Raw genomic sequence first — 25,651 nt, 5'->3', positions numbered from 1 at the left:
ACATTGTTTCATCTCTTGTTGAAATTGCAAAGTATTAGTGGCAAGAGACTTAACAATATCTTCTAAAGACATACCAGAATTAGAAGTTTGGTCCAGTTGTTGCATAGGGGTGGTATGGCTGCTTATATTGTTGGCAACTTGGGCAGTTTTGAGTCACAGGTTGATTTACTTGTGGATTCCCATGGCTAAGATTGGGGTGATCCCTCCATCTTGGGTTATACGAGCTTGAATAGGGATCATACTTCTTTTGCGGTTGTCCAGGCAAACCACCCGCCGCATTCGCTTGCTTAATGGGCTCCTCTTGAAGAGTTGGGTACATATTGGTTGGATGCCCTACTACCAAACAAATCCCACAAGCCTTTGCTGTTTGCATATTAACTACAACCATTTGATGAACAAGAGAAGTTAGGCTCGCAATTTTTTGTTCAAGGGAGGAGATATTTACCTCATTAACATGCTTTGATGGAAAGTCAAACCTAGTGCCAAATTGTTGAGAATTGGCCACCATATTTGCAATCAAGTTTCTCACGGCCTTGGGAGTTTTATCCACCAAAGCTCCTCCATTAGCAACATCAAGCATGCTCCTATCAGTGGGTAGAAGGCCCTCATAGAAATACTGGATAAGTAGCTGTTAACTAATTTGATGATGGGAGTAGCTTGCACATAATTTCTTGAAACGTTCCCAATATTGGTGTAGGGATTCTTCGTTGTGCTGCCTTACTCCACAAATTTCTTTTCGAATGTTGGCTACCCTTGAAGTTGGGAAATATTTCTCCTAAAACAACTTCTTCATCTTGCTCCATGTTTTAATACTCTCGGAGGGTAGATAATAGAGCCAATCCTTAGTGAATCCTTCAAAGAAAACGGAAAGACTCTTAATTTAATTTAATCTTTAGTCACCCCTATGGGTTTCGTACTCATGCACACCACATGAAGCTCTTTTAGATGCTTATGAGGATCTTCACCTGCAAGGCCATGAAAAGTGGGCAAGAGATGTATCAGTACATATTTTAATTCAAAAGTAGTAGTAGCATCTAAAGTAGGGAACGTTATGCATAATGGTTGTTGATTTAAATCAGCGGCGGCAAGCTCTTTCAAAGTTTGATTTCTAACCATGACTTCCTCCTCTTCTAAATTAGAATCGCTAGCAAATAGGGAATCAAGAGCTAGATTGTTCTCTTTAGAATTTCTCCTAGCTTCCCTCCTTAACTTGCGCAAAGTTCTCTCTATTTCTAGATCGCACTGTAAATCACCTTGATTAGAAGATCAAGTTACAGTCATAAACAATCAAGGAAACTCTAATAAACCATGAAAAACAAATCAGGAAAAATCTAGAGTAATAGAAAAAAATAATAAGAAATTCTACGCTAAAACACAAACAATCAAAGTGATTTTTTTTCCCAAAAATTTCAAGAATGAAATAAGGATCACAAGAAGCACAAAAATCAACTAGAAAACCTCCCTGGCAATGGCACCAAAATTTGGTGTGCCGTCATAAGCAACCAAAGATAAAACCCATACTCCTAAAAATACATGTAGTGGTATGAGTAAAGATCATTCCCACGAAGAGTATCTAGCCTAGTTTTATACTACGTGAACAATGATTTGGGGGGGGGGGGTTTGTGTCTAACAATTTTTTTTTTTTTTTAAGAAAAACAACTAAGGAACAATTCAAACTAAAATATTGAAATCAATCAAAAGAACAAACCTTGGTCTAAGTCAACACCCACCATCAGAATTTTAAAATTGATCATCGATGCAAGTATATATCAATTCACACTTTGAATATTCACTGTTAGAACTATTTTCCTATCTCTCCTTAGTCGTAGTTAATTAGAAAACATGGTGATCTAATTAACCCTAACTACTAAACAACCCAATACAAGTGCTAAAGGCTTAATCTAGCAACAACCTTAAGAATTAGAGAGATCGATGAAGCTAAACAACACAAGCACAAGTGGTTGCATTTAATTTAGTCGAGTGTCCTTCCTAATATTTAATACTTTCTGACACAGCAAATCATCAAATCTTGGTTGCTTTATAAATTAGAGGGATCAAACAATTACGGATTTGATATCTTATGTCACGCCCCAAACCCTAAAGGATTCAAAGCACACGTCTCAAAGTACCTGTAGATTTTTCCTTTTTAACAATCCAATTCACATAAATCATATCAAGTACCAACATCAAGAATTATCATAATAATTCCACTGAATATACTCTTAAGTAAGTCAGAACTCTAAGCAATAATTACAAGGATTATTGGCCACAAAAGAATAGAGGTCTGAATAAATAATTACATAACATCAGCCTGTCCCATTAGTGAGAATAAAGTCACAATACTATAATATAAAAAAAAAAAAAAAAAAAACGAGTCAAGCCTATTTTATGATGTACAACATCTAATATCTCCATTACAAAGTTCAGCCTCCATCAGTAGTTAGTCTAACTACTATTAGCCACCAAAAAGTTGTCTCAAAAGATCGTTGCTTACTCTGAAAAGTTTATAAAATAATGGAATGAGACAGAATCTAGTAAGTAGCATATTTAGTGGGGGTAAGGGAAATGCAAGTTTCATCTTCAAAAATAATAATATGACAAGAATGATTAAATAATGAAACATAAAGTTTCTCAAAGTAAATACCTTGAAACTATATACTATAATATGTGAGCATTAACAATATAATTTCCAAAGTTATAATATCTAACATAAGATAAATTATCACAAATATACCACACTACCACATAGACCGGTTAGGGGATCCACCCATTCACAATTGGCATGATATTATCCCCTTTGGTATGCAAACTCTTGGCCCCATGGACAGCAACCTCACCTATACCCTCAAGGATTTTCTCTCCCCCCATGGGCAGCAGAGAGAGCGCGTCAAATAGGACCTCTTTTGCATGTGGTCTCTTGGCCCCATGGGCAACAGCCTCACCCACACACAATCAAGGAATCTCTTCCCCCCATGGGCAGCAGGGGAGAACGCGTCATCCAAAATGAAAGGGCATTGACTTGGATTTGATTCCGTTGTCACAAAGACTACGGAAACCAAATTGGGTGATCATCGGGAAATCACAAATGGCATGGTGTTAAAACCACATAAAGCTCACAGGTTACATTACTTTGAAACACATAGTTTATATCCAAGTAATTTCAAAAAAACCTTAAATAGTTTAACTTCCACAAAGTTTGTAAGGTTTTCAACTCTATTCTTGTCAAAAGATTTCTATCAATTTCTCACGTAACAAGACAAGATAAGCATCTTTAAATTTTCTAATATACCATAAAATCCATGATTTCCTTATCAAAGATTAAATAAAAGATGCTCATTTTTTCATATCAACAATTCATGCATTTCCCCAAATGCAATACCAAATATGATTATTTTTCATATATAATAATATATAATAGGGTCACAATACAATACTTTTAAGAAAACATATATCCATATATCTTTTTCCAAAATGTGTTTGACCCAAAAACAACATTTATATAATATGGTTATTTTTCAAAATCCCATTAAAAAGCTACTTACCTCGCAACCGCAAAAGCCTAATTCTCTAAGTTCCAAGGAGATTAGCTAGAACCTAAACAATATCAAGTAAACCTGTCACAATAAGAATAGAGCTTGAAATTATATCTAGCTACAATTTAGGAATTGCCAAATGAGCATTTAATTAGGGCAAGCCTAGTATTTAACCTCATCAATAATAATATATCCCACTTCCAAAGTTTCTCAACAAATTGATTCACAAGGCATAAACTCCAATTTATAAAGTTGATCCCATTTAATATCATCTCCAACATTATGACTAGCTTCCATAAAATTTACACTACATCATTAAGAGACCCATGAAAGCAAAATCAAAATATCCTCCAAGACAAGAAATTTAGAACTTCAACTAACTCCAAATAAACCCAATGGCAATGGAAAAAAAAAATTAGATTTACCAACCATCACATGTTATAACTCAAAACCTCTAAATTTTCCACCATACATAAACCTTAGGTATTCATCATTAGCACAAACCATATACCCACTCATCAAATAATTCCACCAATACAAAACCCATACATACAAACACATAAATATCACTTCTAATGCTCAAAAATCACATGGGTATCATTATTAAAGCTTAGGTAAAAATAACCTCAAGCAAAAGTGTAAAACCCACCAAAAAGATTAGAACTTTTTTACCTCAAAAAAGGATGTGAAGGTGCTTTATGGGTTCACAAGAATTTTCCGGTGATCTTGCCGGAAAATGATGGTGGAAATGGTGGTGGTGGTGGTGGTGGTGTGGAAGTACCGGGTAGAGAGGATATGAGAGTAGAGGAGTGTATGAGAGAAAAGAAAAGAAAGAAAAAAAAAGAAGAAGGATGGCCGGCCAAGTGATGTAGTGGTAGTGTGAGATGAGTGGTGGGTAGTGGGGTTAGGTGGGGCACGTGGGAACCCAAAAGAATCTGATCTTACATTTTTTTTTTTTTTTTTAAACTAACTGGGATGTTACATCTAACCTAGCAGTAGATTGCAACGAATAATAAACCAGTAGGTCTCCTAGTAATTAAAAGAGACAATCGTGAAAATAGGCACAGAAGAAAATCCGATACTCAAAGCATAAATTTAACAATAAAAACAAATTAGATCTCACAATTTTATTGATTCTGAGGCTTCCGTTTCCTTCGACCAATTATTAAAGTTTAGCCACGCAAGGCCATGATGAAAACTTGAAGGAGAAGTTAGAGAAGTGGGGAGAGAGAGGCGTCTGTGAAGTTTGATTTTTCCTCCCCCTTTTAGAAGCCTACAAAATCTCCTAAAAATATTCTAAATAACAATATCCAAATCTGACTAATTAAGGAAAATGTTAAAAATAGAATAAAGTTCTAATATAACTAGGAAAGTGGTGTTTTCAGCTGGAATTTTCATGCACCAGATCTAGAAGCTTTCGAAAATAAACTGCATCAGATCTGCGTATTAGAATTGCAGGCTAAGGAATGTTCCAGAACGTTAGCAGTGCAGGTGCAGCAAATTCAAACCCGATTTCGACCTTGATGCATCCAGTATCTCTCAAAACTCGAAACGTGAAAGTTGTAGAGCGTTTTCTTGGCGTTCCATATCATCTTGAATCATCTCAATCGAAGCTCGGATGAGAGAGTTATGCCTAGATTACGAAGCGATGTTGAAATTGTCCAAAATAGCCCAATTAGCTTCGTTTTGCACTTAACGCCTCCATTTGCATCCTAAATCAAAATATAAGAATAATGAGTACATTTAGGCACCAAATGAGTGTAGAAGACTAAACATTAAGGGAGAAAAATATGACATTTTTCATTCTCATCAACATTCTAAAAAAATGGGGCATTGAGAAAAAAGTATTTACAATCACTTTATACAATGCTTCTTACAACGATACCTTGGTGAATAGTTTGAAGAAAAACCCTTCTTTTAGATCATCTTTGCCTTGTAGTGGTGAGATCTTTTGTGTTCGTTGTGGTGCTCATATTTTAAAGCTTATTGTACAAGAAGGTTTGAAAATTATAGAGCAAGCTGTGCACAACATACGTGAAAGTGTTAAATATGTGAGAGGCAATGATATGAGGAAGTTAAGATTTGCCGAATGTCTTCAAGGACTCCCTAATCTAACTAGTAGGAAAGTGCGACAAGATGTGCCAACTAACTAGAACTCGATATATTTAATGATTGAGACTAGTCTTACATTTTGGGATGCATTTCACAATTTGAGTATTATTGATGGAAGCTTTCGCACTTGTCCCTCAAATGATGAATGGGATAAGGCCTGGAAGATAACAAAGTTTGTGAAGCTATTTTATGACATCATCACTCTCTTTTCAGGCACTTAACACCCTACTGCCAACTTATACTTCCATGGTGTATGGATAATTCATTTGTGTATTTTAGAAGAGATTGAAGATGATGATATAATAAATAGTGACTTGGCAAAAATCATAAAAGAAAAATTTGATAAATACTGGGATTGTTATAGCATTGTGCTATCATTTGCTATAATTTTTTATCCCCAGTATAAGTTGCAGTTTGTGGAGTTCAGTTATAGACGACTTTATGGCACTAATGGGACAAAAACGGTGATGGATCTTCGTGACAAATTATATTCCCTTTTCAATGGATATTTACGTGCCACTAATTATGAAGCACACAATATGGCTGAAAATGCATCAATATATATTGATGGTATTTGATCCATAATCCTATTTTTATAATCTGTGGCAATCAAGTGGGTACAGATCAAAAGTATGATTGTTCTTTGAATGGCTTTACTAGTAGATTGTTCATAGCCTAAGAAATTTAACAAGGATAGATTAGGAGATGATAGTGAAGTTCTAGTGCTCTTTAGTACGAAAGTGTCCTTAACTCAAGGTGAACCCCATAACTGTTAAATTGGGTGGTAAGTTAAAAATAATGTCATTAGTTGGGGGAAATACTTACAATGACTAACGGTTTGTTTTTTAGCTGCGTTTGTTCAATTCTTAGTAATGATTTATATGTGCACTGACTTTTAAAGAGAATGTTGGACCACGTGATGAATATATTTAAATTTCTCACTATATCTTCATGTGGTGGAAGCTTATAAGGTAGGAATCATACTAGTAGGGATTGGTGGTGCAGGATCTAAAATTGTGCCTTTGTGGTGCAAGGAGTTGATAGTTTTTTTTTTAGCCGTATAGCCAACTGATGAAGATATTGGAACAATTGGACATAAGTAGAAACTTTATGCTGCATAAGTCCCAAAATGAATTTCTTTTGTCAAGCTTTAGTGACTTGAGAGAATTTGTTCACTATTGAGTTACAAAGTTTAAGCGCTTACATTGTTAATAAATGAGATGCTAAAAAATTATACTTTAGTCCTTTAACTCACTTTCAAATAGCTAGCAGAGCAATGATAAAAAACTGTTTTAGTAGGGATTGGTGGTGCAGGATCTAAAATTGTGCCTTTGTGGTGCAAGGAGTTGATAGTTTTTTTTTAGCCGTATAGCCAACTGATGAAGATATTGGAACAATTGGACATAAGTAGAAACTTTATGCTGCATAAGTCCCAAAATGAATTTCTTTTGTCAAGCTTTAGTGACTTAAGAGAATTTGTTCACTATTGAGTTACAAAGTTTAAGCGCTTACATTGTTAATAAATGAGATGCTAAAAAATTATACTTTAGTCCCTTAACTCACTTTCAAATAGCTAGCAGAGCAATGATAAAAAACTGTTTTGGTGAATTTACTTGCTACAATGAGTTGTAGATTCATTAAGGTCATTTTTTGGTTGATTGAGGATGTTAAAAGCCATTTATCAAAGATTTTAGTGGTACCCTTCTCATAAGTTGTTATTATGATTTTTTTATGTTCAATTAGTTTGTTTCATTGTTGAGCTAAGTAGGAAATTGAAAAGTCTAGCGAACAACTCTGTTTCTGCAGAGTAAAGGTTTTAAAATTCATATAGATATGTTGTTTAGTTGTTAGTGCATTTTTACAGGAATGTGAAAAAACAACTTTAGTCTCTTGTTCAGTTTAGCTCACCTCCTTTCTCCTCCCCTTTTAGATTTGCATTGTATTTTTCATGAACTGAATTGTACTCTCTTCATTACCAAATGTCTTGTTATAAAGTTCTGCTCAATAGGATATGTATTGTATTTTTCTTTCAATCTTATTTTTAATATAGTTCTTTCAGAATTGTGCTCTTTTTAGTAATTATTTATATCTTATTTTTGAGCATTCAGCTGCTTATAATCAGCCAGAGGTATATTCTTGTAGTCTTTTAGACCTTTACTTATTTTCAATTTCTCTCTCTCTTGGGTATATTCATATGTGTGTTATTCCTTTGGTGCTATGCTCTGCATATACAGGAGCAAAAGTTTCTAATTGGTCTCATTCGGATGGTTCCTGTTTAAAATTTTACTTGTTATGTTTCTTCCTCCTTCATTTTGATTTAGTGTTGCTCATTCATCTTGTTTCAATGGTCTACTAGTTTTTCTTGTATTTTAAACTCTAGATGATTTTTATAATAATCCATTGGATGCAACAAATAGAGTTTTATCCTCCCCTGTTTGCGTTAATGTTATTACATCATTTTCCTTGGAGTGAAGAAATTAAATGTTTTGGGCATTATATTGTCTTATCAAGAATTAGTACATTGTCTTATCAAGAAATTAATGTTTTGGGCATGATACTGTCTTATTAAAAAAAAATAGAGATAAAAAAGAAAAAAAAAAAAAAAAAAGATATTTGTTGCTAATCAAATGTTATTGTCTTGAGAATTTTTGGCCTTTTAGTGTCTTTTGTGTAATTTTGGACATTATAGGGGTAATTTGGTAATTTTGTATGTCCAAGGATATATTGATAATCTTGGAAGTGTCGGGGTATTTAGGTCATTTTGGATATTTGGGTATTTAAGGGTATTTTGATAATTTCGAAAATCAATATAGGATATTCAACTACTTTTAGAGTTATTTGAGTCATATTGGATTAAATTGGTAGATTACTAATTAAATTGGTTGGATTGGTAATGAGTAATTAATTTATATATAGACGGGTCATAAATGAATAAATGGGTAATTACATATCCAATTCATTTATGACTCAACTCATTTATGATCTAACTCACCCATTTATAACTACAGTAAATTGTGTACTTCTTACAAGGTGATGTGTCCTTTGCCAACTCATAAAAAATTCACATTTCTAGTCAGCAAACCCACGATACTCCTACAAGTATAGCTAAAACTTGTAACCAAACACAATCATCCATATCTATCTTCTTCTCATTCTCAGATCTGTTGCCCAGATCAAAGGATGCCAACAGCCTGACAACGGGTTTCCAAAATAGTAAGGAACATTTAACAAAACTAAAGTGCAAACCATTTGGGAGAGAATTTTTTTTCAATAGTTGAATGCTGGTAAATCCAATTCCAAACCATGACCAATACCACTATACCACCCATGAAACCAGTGGAGCACTAATCCTCAAGTTGTGTACTATTGCAGTTGTGCTTGTTTTATTTATTTATTTAAATTATAGAACTTGAGATTGCAAGATTAATTATTTATATTTTGAATTGGTTTAATTATTAAGAAAAAAGTGGAAAAGTGGACAACATATGACCACTCTTGGTGAGAAGCCATGAGAAACAAAGAATGGACAACGCTGAACACTTTTTAAGAGAAAAAGTGGACAACATTTGAACGCTTTTAGTGGATGCAATGAGAAAGTGTACAGTATTGTCCAAATTTTAAGAGGAAAAAAATAAACAACATTTTAGGAGAGAAAGTGGACAATTTTAGCTATTTTTTATGAGAAGCCCTGAGAAACTGAACAATTTTGTCCACTTCTAAGAGAAAAAGTGTACAACATTTCCCATCTGCAAAGGGCAAATGAGGTAATTTGTAGGCTAGCATTAGCGAGAGAAAGAATATAATAAGTTGACATGCATTACAAACAATATTGCAAACTAGCATCTCAAGTTTTAAGGCTCAATTTTCGTCGGGCAAAATTTTATAAACATAGATCACGCTCCCCAGTAACTCACTGCATACTCACACCCATAACACTCCTAGCCTCCTCACACTCCTCATTGTCTCACTCACCCATAACACCCACACTTCTCACACCACATTGCCTCTCTCTGTCATTGCTCCTCCCTCTCAACAAATTTACATCTTAGGTAAGGATTTGGATTTTACTGTCATTGCAGTTGGGTATTATTTGTTGTTGGGTGTGGGTTAAAGACTTTGAATATTTATTTGGTAGATACTTAACATAACTTAGTTAAGATACCATGATATTGTGAATATATACAACTTTGTTTTGTTAGTGTAAATATTTTAACTATTTATTTGCATGCTTTTTGTTAGCAAAATTTATTCATCATTTCTAGGCTCTTATTAAGAATGTGTTTTTATCATGATCTTACAAGGATTTTGTTTTGTTTTGTTTTGTTTTGTTTTGTTTTTTTTTGTTTTTTTTTTGTTTCGGGTATGAAATGGGTAGTAAAATTCATGCCCTTTGAATGAATTGTAATGAAATGGGTATGTAATTCATGCCCTTTGAATGTGTAATGAAATGACTTTTTTTTTTTTGTATTGGGCATGAAATGGGTAGTCTTAGCATGACCGAAAAAGGATTTGGGTATGAAATGGGTAGTCTTATCAAAACTAATTCGAAGACATTTTTTTTTTTTCTAACGTACGAATGTGTAATGAAATTCATGCCCTTTGAATGAATTAGAATTTGTATTTTGAGTAGAGAAAATGTTACTTTGACTAGATAAAATGTTTTGTAACTAACATAATACACTTGACTCTAACAGGTTCATAATGACTATAATTGATATAATCCTATATCACAGTGGGCCGCTTAACAATGCCAATGCAAACAAGGGATTGCCATTTGAAGGGCCGGGTATGACGTGCTATTATACTCAAATTGATCATAGGTTGAAGATCCTTGATGAATTAAAGATGATAGTTATGGAAGAATTATGTGTGAATTCTATTGTGCACAACATACAAATTACTTATTGTTCTCCACATGAAGTCCTCAAGCAGAATTAATTATAAATATATGGCGATAGAAGCAGACAAACATGTAAAAATCATGTTTGACAAGATGGAGAAAATAACCCAAATAAGTACTATTGAGTTGTACATAAAGTTGGAGCCACGTGCAGAAGTTGGTGTCGAGGAAATCCAACAAACAACCATAAGTTTACAGGTTATAGTTCCAGATGCTCAATATGAGTATTTTACACATGTAGAGGATGATGATGAAGATGATGATGACGACAACAATAATGATGACTATGTTGATGAGACTGCCATTAATGGTGAAGATTTTGTCGATAGAGATGAGTATGAAGAGAGGATTGAACGAGGGGACTTTGAGAGAGACATTGATGACGATGAGATATTTGATCGTAGTGAAATTGATGCAGACAATATTATTAGTGTCCAAAATATTACGAACACAATCCTTGCCTATGCACCTCTTGCCTTGTCATTCTCTGCAAATATTTGGGAAAATATGGTTAATCTTTCAAATATTGAGATACCATTTGTGTCTACTTGGAAAAATGGGATGAATTTTAGCAAAGGGTTGACTTTTTCCAATAAAGTGGACGTAAAGTGCGCATTAAAAATTTATGCCCTCAAGGAAAACAAACATTTTGTGATCAGTAGGTCAACGAAGGTCAAATTTTGTGCGAAATGCATGGATAAGTCACACAAGTGGTATGTCGCGGCAGTCGTGAAGCTCAAACTACACGAACTATGGATGGTCACTGTGTATGTGGGTACTCACACATGTATACTGATTGGGTTGCGAAATGATGGTAGAATGATGGATTCTAAATTTTATTGCATCAAACATCCTTAAGAAGTTAGGTGCGAGGATTACACTACCCCAATTACATATCTCAGATCTATGATGGAGTCAAAATATGATGGCCATAAGCCTTCTTACTAAAAGATATGAGATACAAAATAAAAGACGATTAGGAAGATATTTGGGAAATGGGAAGAGTTTTACCAAAGGTTGCAAAAGTTGCTAATGTATAACAAAGTGAATATCATGAAAATACTTACTTAAATGCAAGTGGAGCTTTTGGTGCTGGGCCATAATCAAATCCAGGTGGGGGCTCTATCTTCGGGCATGAGAATAGGAACCTTGCCCATGCCCAATACTGGACCAATTGCATCGCCCTACTAATATGCCTTGCCTCTTTATGGCTTACCTAACACAACTCTTTGTACAACCATGCCAGGTAAGCACTACCCCAACTATAATGTGGTGGATCACAGAGGTTTCGCAGGAATTCCAAGAACATCAAATGCACCCTATCTCTTGACTTGTCCAAGAAAATGGTATCACCTAGTAGCGCTAAAATATAGCACTGGGTGTGCTAATGTATTTGAATTTCCGTTGCATCGTCAGGTAGTAGGTCTACAATGTGTTGAAGAAGCTGATTGATGAGAATTCTTGGCCCCACCAAAATTTTTTTGTCATTCTGCGGAACTTGAAAACCAAGCAACTCTTGACACAAAATGCTCCAGCCCCGCCCCCCCTCCTAGTCGGCCTAACCAAGACCTCACCATCTATAGGAGGTCCCAAAATAACCTCCATATCTTGTAAAGTGATTGACATCTCACCATATGGAAGATGAAATGTATGGGTCTCCAGCTGCCATCGCTCAACTAAGGCCAACATTAGACCATGATTTATCTCTCTGGACGGGGACCAATACAATCCTTCTAAACCCACCAACTTGATAATATCAATCATCCGATTGTCCAGCATCAATATTTTTACCATCTCCTTAGAGCGACCACGACAATTAAGTGGCCCCAGGTCCAACAAAATCGATAAAAATTAAGCGGTTGTTAGTACTAGATATACGACTTTGAAAGAACTTGCTAAAAGTCAAAGAGAACATAAAAATTAAAATGGTTGTTAGAACTAAATATTTCACCTTGCCATTCCAAATATCGATTGATCGATGATCTCATTGTTGCGTCAGCACTGAGGCATCAATGGGACCAAGGCGCACGATTTCTAGTTCCTCACTGATTTGAGGATCCATACTGCAAATAGTGCTAGTGTGAGATCATATAAACACATTGTAACATTAATGATCAATGATTTTACAAAGTAAGGAGAATGTCTGAAAAGATGAAAGACTAATTACATCAATTTGAAGAGATGTACTCTTATGTAGAGGAAAAATGGTTAAGGTGGGAACTCAATATGCAAAATACTAAACTATTGTATAAGGAGAAATCTTCTGTGCCTTAATTACAAGTTACTCAAGTTGTGTCTGATATATTAAATAAAGCATGACTTACATTTTATGATAGTTGTTCTGAATTCTATTTTCAGTCAAGTTACCCAGATTCTTCCATGCAAAACAATAAGATTTGAGTTGCAAGCATCTAATTTATTTTGCACGGCAGTTGGGCAGTTGTAACTCATGAAATTCATAGTAATGTTTACTATATTAGGGACCACAAACGCATTTTAGCAAATCAATGCAGACATTTTTTTATATTAAAAAAAATTATTCATACAACACAATGAAGCAACAAATATTCAAAAACAAGCAGCACTAGCTGCAAACCTGCCTTATCAAGCAACAAACTGCTTCTATACATTCAAGATTCAAACACAGAGAAGAGAATTCTCCACAAGGAACATAAAACTCAGGTTTGAATAGATTCTTTTTATGTTCCTTCACATCTTGAACTACCATTCTCAAGTCAGTTTTTGCAATTCACACAATGAATTCTTAAGTTTCTCTTGATCCCTACATGGTAAACTGTTTCCCCATGCTTACTTGCAGATAACTTTCTGCAAGTAACTTTCTTTTCACATTCTCGAGAACCATACAAACTAAAAGAACACTATGAACAAACATTAAAAAGAAAAAGAAAAAAAAGAAGTGATTTTGCTCTTTACCATCAATTAGGTTAGTGAACCTAACACAAAATATGGTAGTGAAATCAACACCAACCCAATACAGACCACCACACATGAACCCTTGTTCATGCAACCCATTGCCATAGCATAACCCACTTCAAAAATCCCAGCTTTCTTTTTAAGCAGGGCAGAGCTTTGTAGTCTTGCTCAGAGATGATTCCAATCTATTTGAATACATATCACTTAACACATAATCGCGTCTACTCCCTAAGAACGTAATATCTGAATAGTTTTCTTTTTGTTTCCTACAATATTTCATCAACCAAAACCTTAATTTAATTAATAAGTATAAAGAATATGAAAATTAAAAAGCTAACTCAATACTATAACCTCAAAAATTCTAATACCCAACTCAAAATCATTTCTTTCCAGCATTTCTTTCATCAATCAAACACACCAATTATCAACAGCCAAACAAAAAATGGGTACTATAGACACTCGATTTTGCACCCATAATTTAATAAAGGAAGATGGCTAAAGTGACTATTCATATACCCGAAAAAATAATAGTTGCATTACATGCAATAATTCATTCATTGCATGACATAAAAATGATCTTGAGATTCTAACAGTCATGACAGTATGTCCGAGTTCCAAATCGGACCGTTGGATTGAAAGATATCGCATGATCAAGTTTACACGGTCAACATGCATTTTGTTTGGGTGGAATCAACCACGCATGATTAATTTAAATTAATTCTGATTGGTTAAACAATTAAAATTAATTTAATAATTTTGTGAATGGTTGTTAGTTAGTGTCAAAACTAGACTTGCTTGCATGGGAATAAAGTGGATAATCAGATAACAACAAAATTGTGGATAATTAAGACTTTTTGAAATAATTATCTATAAGATAATCATCACTTCAAAGACCTGAGTATCCAAAAAAGGGGTTTAATTTTTAGAATACGAATTAAAAATGCGTCTAAGTTCAAGTCCCGACTCATAAAACCTCAAAAAATGAGTCCAAAGTGGACTAAAACTCAAATGCGGGTTCGGCATCCAAGAGGGCCATTCAGCACTTGAAAAGTGCCAATTGGCACAAATCCGAGACTCGGCCCAAGGGCTTCTAGATTGAGATAAACCTTACCTTTTTCGATTTTTAAGAGATAAAGACGTGTCCTAGTTTGTATTCTGATCATTCAGCTAATTTTTCAAAGCATTCCAACCTCTATAAATAAAGGATGCCTCTCAAAATTCAGGAGACCTTTTCACGCTTTCTGACCCCCTCTTTTTGGCTCTTCCCTTCTCTTCTTTTCCCCCTTACATTAAAGACATTCTAGAGGCTCTTGCCTTAGGAATTTCTTTTCTATAAGCGAAATATTTTAGGCTTTAAAGAGTTGAAGAAATTTATTTGAATCCTAAAATATCCTTTCACTAAGAAAAGCATGCTCATGCAAGAGGTAGTCTATTTGTTTGAATTTTTTTTCTTTAAATATGCTCCTAGATGATTTGTTGTTGTGATTTTTTCTTTTGAATCTCAAAATCTACTGTTAAAGATTTTTTAAACACACAAAATAGATCTAAAATTTTCATATCTGATTTTTTTTTTTTTTTAACTTTCAAAATTGATCTGCATTTTCATTAAATTAAGATCTATTTTATAACTCTAAAAATTGATATGTATTAAATATAGATCTAATCTTTTTAACACATAAAACTTATCTAAATTTTTCAGATCTGATTTTTTAACACACAAAACTTATCTGTATTTTCATTAAATACAAATCTGATTTTTTTGACACACGAAATTGATTTGTATTTTCAATAAATACAAATTTATTTTTTAACATACAAAACTGATCTGTATTTTCATTAAATACAGATTTTATTTTTTAACATGTAATACTGATCTATATTTTCTTTAAATACAAATCTGATTTTTTTAAGAAAAGTTTTCTTTGTCATAGAATTGCAAATTGTGAAATTTAAAAGAAGAAATTAAAAGTTAGGCTGAAGTTTTGTATATGTGATGCATGTAAAATAAATTTATCTAATGAGTATGAATTCTCTTCCAAAAGTCTTTTTATTTTATGTCCAATAATAGATTTATTTATTTTTAACCAAAAATCGTTTTCTTTATTATTAAAAATAGATCTAATTTTTCTTGATAAAATCATTTTTTAAAATTTACACAAAAATAGATCTGACTTTTCTTTACAAATCTATTTTTTTTTTTATCTACATAAAAATAGATCTAACTTTTCTTTACAAATCCAAAATTTTTCATCTACATAAAGACAAATATGATTTTTCTTTACAAATCTTAGTTTTTTTAATTCACAAAATAGATCTAAATTTTTTAAAGAAGGGGATACATTCATAAGATAAATTTACTTGCATTAATTTCAGTCAATGTTTGTCATGTATGTTCAACATATCATTCACATCATGCAAAAAAGGGTATATTGGTAATTAGAGTCTAGAAGACGAGACTCTGTCTGGGCAGAATGGGTGACTAACACCTTCCCATTCCATAACCTAGCCACCGAGCTTAGGATTTTTGGATAGGTAGATTAGTGTTTTGTCGTTTTAATTTTGGTAGATTGTAACTAGGACCAAAACTTTGTATTATTTTGCATAGATTGTAACTAGGACCTAAAGCCTTGTAAGGTTAATTTTCCGAAGTTGTACTTTTCTTTATTCAATCAATGACGATGAAGTATTTTGATCATGTAACATGTATTTATTTTTTCTTATTTTTTTTATAAAAAAAAAAAATTAAGTGGTGACTCTACACCACTTATCCAAAAAGAGAGGTGCCCTTAAAAGCATCCAAATCTCTTTTTTGAGGGCACCTAATTTTGCAGTCTCTTACAGTGGCGACTCAACTGGGGATGTTGAGGGCTAAGCTTCATGTTAGACTTAAGTGACCAACAATATACCCTTGTCTTTTGCATGATATTGTTGTTTGTTTGTTTATTTATGTCTTGAGATGTTTATATGATATTTTTGTTTATGTTGCCATGATTGTTTGTTAAGAGCTTTCCCTAACTGTCATATTGTGTGCCATTAAAACAACAAAAATGTATGCTCCCCTCTCAACAATATGGTGGCAGTAACCATGGATCACTGGTCTTCATTAGATTCGGGTACCTAGTGGAAAACTCACCAACTCAAAGCCCAAAGTTACTGGATCATTTCTTGTTGACTATAAAGGATAAACCATGCCGTTCGGACCAATGCAATATTCATTACATTACAAGTTGGGAGGTGTAACGTCCTAGCTATGGGAAACAATAAAACAACAAACCCACCCTACAATGTAATGACTTAGAACCTACCCTTAGGCCGGTCCATTTTAAAATTGCATTGCATGTTGTGTGTGTTTGTTTGGTTGATTGATTGATTGATGTAGATAGGGACTTAGCTTTGATTGACCTAACCAAGCCTTTTCTTAGGAGAGAATTTGGCCAAGATCTAAAGGAAGGCTTCAAAGAGAACCCAAGGCTAACACTCAAGCTAGTAGCTCCAATTCCAAGCCCATCACTCCTATCACAGTACTAAAGTCTGTGAGCATAGAAGACACTTTGCTACTGCAACATCACAATCCCATATTCAACTTACATGATAGTTCAAGTCACAAGAAGTCTGAAACTCCTAACACTAAGGCGAAAAAGGGAGAACATCCGAACACTAAAGAACCTATGAACACTCAAGAACTCAACACCATGGTAGCTAGTCAAATCTAGTTGAGGGAGGACATGAACCTTATGGTGCAACAGTTTCAGAACTTGAAGAGTAACCAAGAAGAGAAAAAGACTTACCATAATCCTCCAACCATGGAGAGTGAGAAGAAGATCAATGAGAGGATAAAAAAGATGGAAGAGATAATAAAGAGAGCTCGCAAGATGAAGGACCCTATGGACTACCAATTACTCTCACTTTTCCCCGATGTAAGATTGCCTCCCAAGTTCAAGATGCCAACCTTGGACAAGTTTGACAAGATTGGTTGCCCAAAGTCCCATTTGAATATGTATATGAGAGCCATGCAGCCCCTAGGAGCAATTGAAGAACTACTTGCTCAGATGTTCCAAAACACCCTAACTAGAGCCGCTTTTTAGTGGTTCCTCAACCTAGATGATACTAGAGCAAGGAGTTGTGAGGACATCTGCCATGAGTTTCACAACCAATATAAATACAACATAGAAGTGGATATAACAAGGAGAGATCTCAAGACCACGAGGCAAGAACCGAAAGAATCTTTCTCTACCTTCATTACTAAGTGGAGGTCCAAAGCTGCACAGATGATGAATAGGCCAACTGAAGAAGAACAGTTAAATATGGTTGCAAGGAATTTATTACTTGTATACCATTAGTACTTGTTTATTATTTTGCTAATTTTAAAGCTTTGATTGTTGTTGGAACCCAAATTGAGGATGCAATAAATAATGGCACTATAAAGAATGAGGACCCACCAAGGTTTAAAAATAATTTAGGATCTAGTTCTAAAATTGCAAAAGTTTCTAATATATACAAAAATGATCTTTATCAACTTATTGCTCTCATTGCCTCTGTGCCAATATCACAAGGACCACCTCAAAGGCCTAGGAGGGAATTTCATGAGTTATATATGCCTGTGAATCAAGTGTTTAAAAAACTAAAAGCCAAAGGGTTATTAAAGCCCTTAGATCCAAGACCAATCCCAAACCCATTGCCCGCAAGATTTAATGTGACTAAGAGATGTGCTTACCACCAAAGCCTTGGCCATGATACTGACAAGTGTTTTGGCTTTCATCATGCAATTCAAGACCTAATAGACAATAAGGTGATTGCACCACCTACAAGGCCTAGCATCACTAATAATCCCTTGCCCAACCACAATTTTGGAGAGGACCAAGGATTAATTGCTTAATGACTGAAGAGGAAAGTAAAGAGGACCTGTCTGAGTTGATTTATGACCTACTTGAATGTTTTATGATGACATGGGAAGAGCTGATGGGAATGATGTCCACTGCAGGTTATGACATATGGAGTGAAGATGTAACCAAAACTGCAAATTACCCGACATCGACAAATGGGGGGAGACACTTCAAACCCCAATCAAGCAACCCAATACCCATGTACGGAGGGAGACACTTCGAACCCCAATCAAATAGCTTAGCATCCACAAATAGGGGGAGACACTTCAAACCCCAAGACACCAATAAGAATGACCCAACAAAAATTGCCCACATCATAAGGGGGGAGAGACACCTCAGACCCCCATATTTAGAGACAGACAACCCAGCAGAAGCCTTGAACAAGGCCATCCAACAAACACCCACTAAAGAGGATGAGGTCCTTAAGAAACTACAGAAGACTCAAGCCAATAAATCTTTATGGGGTTTACTCATGGCCTCATACAAGCACCATCAAAATCTGGTAGACCTTCTCAGCTAAATCCAAGTCCCTACAACCACAACTTCTCAAGATATGAATGCTATGATTAGGTCCATAAGTAGGGAACTCACTATTTCCTACTCTAACAAAGATTTGACAAAGAAGGGGAAGCACCACAATGACCCACTGCATATTACTGTAGATGCCAAAGGCAAGAGGATTCCCATGGTTCTAATTGATGATGGAAGTGCCTTAAATGTGTGTCCTTTAAAGATGGCAAGTTGCTTGGGTCTAAGTATTGAAGATTTTGTGCCTACTGATTAGCATGTGAGGGCATATGACAATAGTAAAAGGGAGGTCTTGGGAACTGTAACACTGTAGCTCACTATAGGACCAATGATCAAGAAGGTGGAGTTTCAAGTCCTGAACATAGCTTCATGCTTAAATATGCTCATTAGGCGACCGTGGATCCATGACACAGAGGTCGTACCTTCATCCTTATACCAAAAGGTTTGGTTTCCATATGAAAGAGCTATAGTTACTATATATGGCGATACTTTGACTGTGCCAAAGCCCATTTTTGGTATTGATTCTAAGAAGGAGCCATTGACCTTGGATGGCTTTGAGATTAAGAAGCCTGGTTTTGAAAGAAGAGAAAAGGAAGAGGAGAAGATCCCTATGGAATTTTCTCCTTACAGCAACAACAATGTGGTGGCAATGATGAGGATAACGAATTACCTTCCAGGAATGAATTTGGGGAAGACTGTAAAAAAGTCAATTGTTTAAGACCCAATAATTCCTACTGCCACACTACCTTTTGGGCTAGGGTATAAGCCCACTGATGATGACTTGTTAGAGATGGATGTGAGGAGAATGGCCTGAGCCAAAGTAAAGGGACTTCCTTATCCCCTAGAACCCTTAAAACCCTATACTCCAATATTGAACGGGAAATTTTTCAAAGCTGGAGATAGTTAACACTATTGGGGATTCCCTAAACCAAGATTTGACCTTAAGACAAGAACAATAATGCCCGAGTTTGAGCTTCTATTTGATTAACAACAACCTTCCAAGACTAAAGAAGGAAGACACAAAATGGGTCCTAACTGATTGGGCTGATTACATGGACCCTGATGCAATGACTACGCTTCTGCGAGATGCCATTTGCAATATAGAAGAAGAAGAGTATTGGGAAGCTTGCTAACATGCATTGAAAAGCCCATATGAAGTAAGGACAAGTGATGATGAAGGGGGAGAAGCCACTAATAATGATGATGAAGGTAGCAATAGCAAGAGTGATAGTAGTAGTGACAATAGCAGCAACGATGATGGAGATAGTGAGGATGATAGCAACAGTGAGAGTGAAAGCAACAATAGTGAAGACTATGATAGCCAATATAGTGGCAACGATTGGGGTGAACCCTCTAGTGATAGAGAAGATGAAGATGAAGGGCTTTACTATGAAGACTATGATGATGATGTAGACTACTATGATGGAGATATAGAAGGTGATGTTGAAGCTAAACCTATAGACATGGGAAGCAATGCCGGAAGTGATCAATATAGGCTAGTAAATGTGCTAGAAGCTATAGGAGAGGAGGTTGAAAAAGCCAATAATATAGACTATGATGATTACCCCTATAAGCGTCCCTCAGATTGGAGTTGCATTATTGATGTTAGTTCAAGGTCCAGTCCCTGATATGACAAGCATGGTAGAGAAATTCCTGAGTTAGGGTTATTCCATAATTTAGAACTTGGCTCACTGACACCATACACTGAAGAGGAAGATGACATAGATGTTAGATTGGCTACCCTAGATAGAAAGTTGATGATCCATAGCTTCAGAAACTTAACATTAGAGAGTCTTGAAGATGAAGATGAGAGAATGGAAGGGAATGAGTCAGAATATCTCCCCCAATAAATCCATTCAAGCAACAAAGGAAAGCAAGATTTGTTTGGTGAGTGGATGGATAGCATAGAGTGCTTCGATGCTTATGTGAATGGTAAGCCCACAGATATGGAGATTGATGATGAAGGCATGGATTATATGGATGAAGACCCCCTAGTAGTGATGCTGGGGGAAGAAGGAACTCGTTAGGAGCTGCCTACCATCGTTAAAGCCATAACTGAGTTGAATAATTGGGCATGGGAGGGAGCCGCCCACCCCATGGAGGACTCTATAAGGAAGATCAAGACCGTCAAGCCAATCACTCCTGTCAAGAAGATCAAGACCATCGAGCCAGTCACTCCTACCAAAAACATTGTTTCTATTCCTATTGAGTCTGTTTCTGCTAGTATTACTAGTCATGTTAAGTTTGTTTGTGATAGTATTCCTATAGGTTCAGTTTCTGTTGAGTCTATAAAAAACTCTTTTCCTTATAATATGATTTCTGATTCTGCTTATTTGTTGGTTTTGAATGTTTTTAATTCTAAAATTGGTAAAGAAATTCTTAATAATAAGGAATTAAAACAAGGGCATTTAGAACCTATAAAAGAAGAAACCCAACCTATAAACCTGGGAACTGATGATGAACCTAAAATGAGACAAGTAGGCAACACCCCGACCATTTTTGAGAAAGAAGAACTAGTTGCCCTACTGACTGAATTCAAGGAAGTATTTGCATGGTCCTATGAAGACATGCCTGAGATTTATATAGATATAGTACAACATTGCATTCCAACAAATCCAACCATGAAGTTGGTCAAGTAAAAGTTAAGAAGAATGAAGCTGGAATGGACTCTCAAGATCAAGGAAGAAGTTGAGAAATAGTACAATGCAGGATTGCTGAGGGTGGTCAACTACCTAGAATGGTTAGCTAATGTGGTTCAAGTATCAAAGAAGGATGGGAAACTTAGAATCTTGGTTAATAATACAGTAAGACATGCCTTGCTATCATTTATGGATGGATTTTTAGGGTACAATCAGATAAAGATGGCTCTAGAAGATATGGAGAAACCTCCTTCATTACTCCATCGGGGACTTATTGCTACAAGGTCATGCCATTTGGCCTTAAAAATGCTGGTGCTACTTACCAACATGCAGCCGCTACTCTGTTGCATGATTTAATCCACAAAGACGTAAAAATCTATGTTGATGACATGATAGTGAAGTTCAAATACCGTGAGGGGCACATACTAGCCTTATGGAAGTTCTTTGAAAGAATCCAATTCTATAAGTTGCGGTTGAATCCCGAGAAGTGCACTTTTGATGTAACATCCGGAAAGCTATTGGGGTTTATGGTAAGTCAAAAGGAAATTGAAGTCGATCTAGACAAAATCAAGGCCATTGTAGAAATGAAGCCTCCTAGGACTAGGAAGGAGATCTGAGGATTTCTAGGAAGGATACAGTACATTAGCTGATTCATAGCTCAGCTCACCATGACATATGGGCTACTTTTCTGACTGCTCAAGAAAGAAGTGCCCACAGTATGGAATGAACAATGTCAAGAAGCTTTTGAGAAGATTAAGAATTATTTGATGAAGCCACCAATACTGGTTCCACCGGTACTTGAAAAGCCGTTATTATTGTATCTCACAACTACAGGCACAACAATGGGGGCTTTACTTGCTCAATATCTAGAAAAGTATAGAAAGGAAAATGTTATCTACTACATTAGCAAGAAGATGTTGTCTTATGAAAAGAAGTATTCACCACTTGAGAAGACATGTGTAGCACTTGTATGGGCAACCTGCAAACTCAAACATTACATGCTTGCTTTCAAAGTCTTGTTGATTGCAATAATGGATCCTTTAAAGTATTTGATGGAAAAGCTTGTATAAGATGGAAAGATGGCTAAATGGGTTTTGCTTCTGTCAAAATTTGATATTAAATATATGACTCAGAAGTCTGTGAAAGGGAGGGCAATTGATGTTCACTTAGCCCACTATTCACTTAAAGAAGCTAAAGAGATCCAAGGAGGCTTTCCATATGAGGATATAATGGGGATTGAGGTAGAATCATGGAAGATGTATTTCGATGGAGCAACTAATCAAAATGGAAGTGGCATTGGAGTTCTCCTAATTTCTCCAAAAGGGACACATCCCATTCTCTGGTAGGCTCAACTTTCCTGCCAATAATAATGCCACTGAATATAAAGCTTTCATTATAGGGTTACAAGCAGCCTTGGGTCTTGGAGTAAAAGAGTTGGAAGTATATGGTGATTTAGTTTGATCATTTCTCAGATTCAGAATAGATGGAAGGTCAAGAAGGAGAGGTTGATGTATTACCATGAATGTCTTCAGAAATGGGCCTCGAAATTCAACAAGATCCAATACTAATATATACCAAGGATGTAGAATTAGATTGCAGATGCTTTAGCAACAATGGCCTCCATGATGGATGGACCTAAGGAGGAAGAAACTAGACCCATAGTGGTGGAACAAAAAGAGGAGCCAGCTTATTGCATGTCAATAGAAGAAGATGAGGGAAAGAATGGGGAAGGTGAATGGTATTCTGACATCTTATAGTACCTCAAGGATGGGACATACCCACCGTCTATAGATAAGATGACCAATTGGCCATCAGAAGGCTATCCACTAATTATATTATTTGTGGGGAAAGGCTTTACAGAAGATCATATGATGGAATTCACCTCCTTTGTGTGACTGCCAAGGAAGCACAGCAAATAATTGAAGAGGTTCATGAGTCAAGTTATGGACCACATATGAATGCACACAGCACACATGCTATCATGAAAGGTAATGAGACAAGGTTATTATTGGACTACCATGGAAGTGGACTGTGCAACTCATGTTCGCAAGTGCCTTCAATGTCAAATCCAAGGAGATCTGAAGCACATGCCACCTACGCCATTGCATACCATGACTTCACCCTGGCCGTTTTCCACATAGGGAATAGATATTATTGGGAAAATTCACCCAATAGCCTCCAATGGCCATGAATTCATACTTGTTGCTATAGATTACTTCACTAAATGGGTGGAAGCTACCTCATACAAGGTTTTGAACTCAAATAAAGTTGCTTAGTTGCTTAGTTTATTCAAACTAATATCATTTGTAGATCATACTCAAGGTGAGGAGAGAGTCGCACTGGAGGCTAGCAGGGCCGAGGCTAGCAGCAAGGCTGATGACTTAGCATTGGAGCTAGAATAGGTGAGATCCTATATTCACTCCACTTTGAGCATGGAGTATGGGTGAGAGGGCGATGAGCCTGGTGAGCCGCAGCTACCTCATCAAGATCTTTATTTAAAAATTCTCCATTGCACATCATCTCTACAAATTGGTGCATCTTTGGAGTTAAACTTTCATAGAAAAAGCTAATTATACGCCAAGTTTCATAGCCATGATGTGGACAAGTATTAAGCAAATCTTTAAATCTTTCCCAACATTGATAAAATGTCTCATTATCTTTTTGTGAAAAATTCATTATTTGTCTTTTAAGTGCATTAGTCGTATGAATTGGAATTTAAAAATAAAATAAAATAAAATTAAAAAAAAAACCCACAGTTTGCATCTCTTGCTAAGTACCAATTGACCTAGGTCTCAAAGAATTAGGCCAAGTTTTTTCCTTGTCTTTAAGAGAAAAAGGGAACAATTTCAACCTAATGGTCTCTTCATTACATGATTGGTCATGGAAGGTAGAACATACCTCCTCAAGTTCCTTAAAGTGAAGGTAAGGATTTTCAAAATCTAAGCCATGAAATTTAGGAAGTAATGAAATCATACCGGGCTTAAAATTAAAACTATTTGCATTAGTTGGAAAAATGATGCATGATGGTGCACTACTCCTAGTAGGTTGCAAATAATCCCTGAGAGTTCTAATGGGTTGGTGAGCATGGAAGTTTTCATTATTTAAATTATTCTCATAACTATGATTACTCTCTAAGTCCACCATGATATCAAGTGTATCAAAATGTGTGAAAGAATCAGATAAATTGCTAAACAAATTATTAAACTCAATTCTAACCAAGCGATTATCACTATCACGACATCAAACACGCATGCAATAGTAAAGCAAGAAAGAAAAAGAAAAAGAAAACAAAACAAAACAAATACTTTTAACAATAAAAAGAAGTAAAAAATAAAAGAAAAACTCTAAAAGAAAACTAAACTACTTAAAAAGAAAAGAGTTGGAGAGATATTACCAAATATGTGAAGAAATTTAATGCCGAAAACCTCTCCAAACAAAGTGGAACGCTTCTTTAATCACCTATTCCTTGGCAATGGCACTAAAAACTTGCAGCGACTTAAATAATGCTCCCAAGTGCAGGATTGTCGTGAAGTAATAACTCGGTAAATCCGAGATCGAATCCACAAGGAAAAGGGAATTGATTAGCAAACCACGAGAGAATAAAACTAAAATAATATAGTTTAATTGAAGAGATTTTTGATGGTTTAGTAAAGTGAATTTAAATTGTGAGAAAATAACAATATATTAAGGTGCTAAGGTTTAGGGATCCACACACAACATCTATTGGTAGTCTTTGTTGGAAAAACCAGTTTTGCATCTCATATAAAACCCACAGCAAAAGCAACACAAGGATCTACTTCATTCATGAGAGATAACATGTAACCTTGAATTCTAGAACAAAGAAAAGAAAACATACCTTGATGTAGTGAGATTCAAAAACAAAACTTGAGAATACCTTCAATATTCATCCCAATTCCATATGGTGCCCAAGATGAGTGGTCTCTCAATCAGTTCTTGTGTATGTTGATTTTCCTTATGAAAAATGTATTTTTTAGATTCTATAGAGAAAAACTATTTTCTCTTCTTTTAATCATACGTACGTTTTAACTGCCTTTGGCAATTACTTTATTTAATTACTCTTATTAAATAAAAACTAATTATCTAATTGGGTTAGCCTTTTGG

At 35.4% G+C, this 25,651-nt stretch overlaps 1 non-coding gene across 1 annotated transcript; it reads left to right on the top strand.

The window, feature by feature from the left end:
- Positions 1-24,116: 24,116 nt before the first annotated feature.
- LOC115958666 lies at positions 24,117-24,223 on the top strand. Its single transcript, XR_004084592.1, has one exon. It is a non-coding gene; the product is annotated as a small nucleolar RNA R71 (small nucleolar RNA).
- The last annotated feature ends 1,428 nt before the right edge of the window (positions 24,224-25,651 follow it).

The sequence above is a fragment of the Quercus lobata genome, chromosome 8, assembly GCF_001633185.2.
Source record: "Quercus lobata isolate SW786 chromosome 8, ValleyOak3.0 Primary Assembly, whole genome shotgun sequence".
NCBI lineage: Eukaryota > Viridiplantae > Streptophyta > Magnoliopsida > Fagales > Fagaceae > Quercus > Quercus lobata.
The sequence above is the reverse complement of the archived record's forward strand: the minus strand, read 5'-3'. Positions and strand labels throughout refer to the sequence as shown.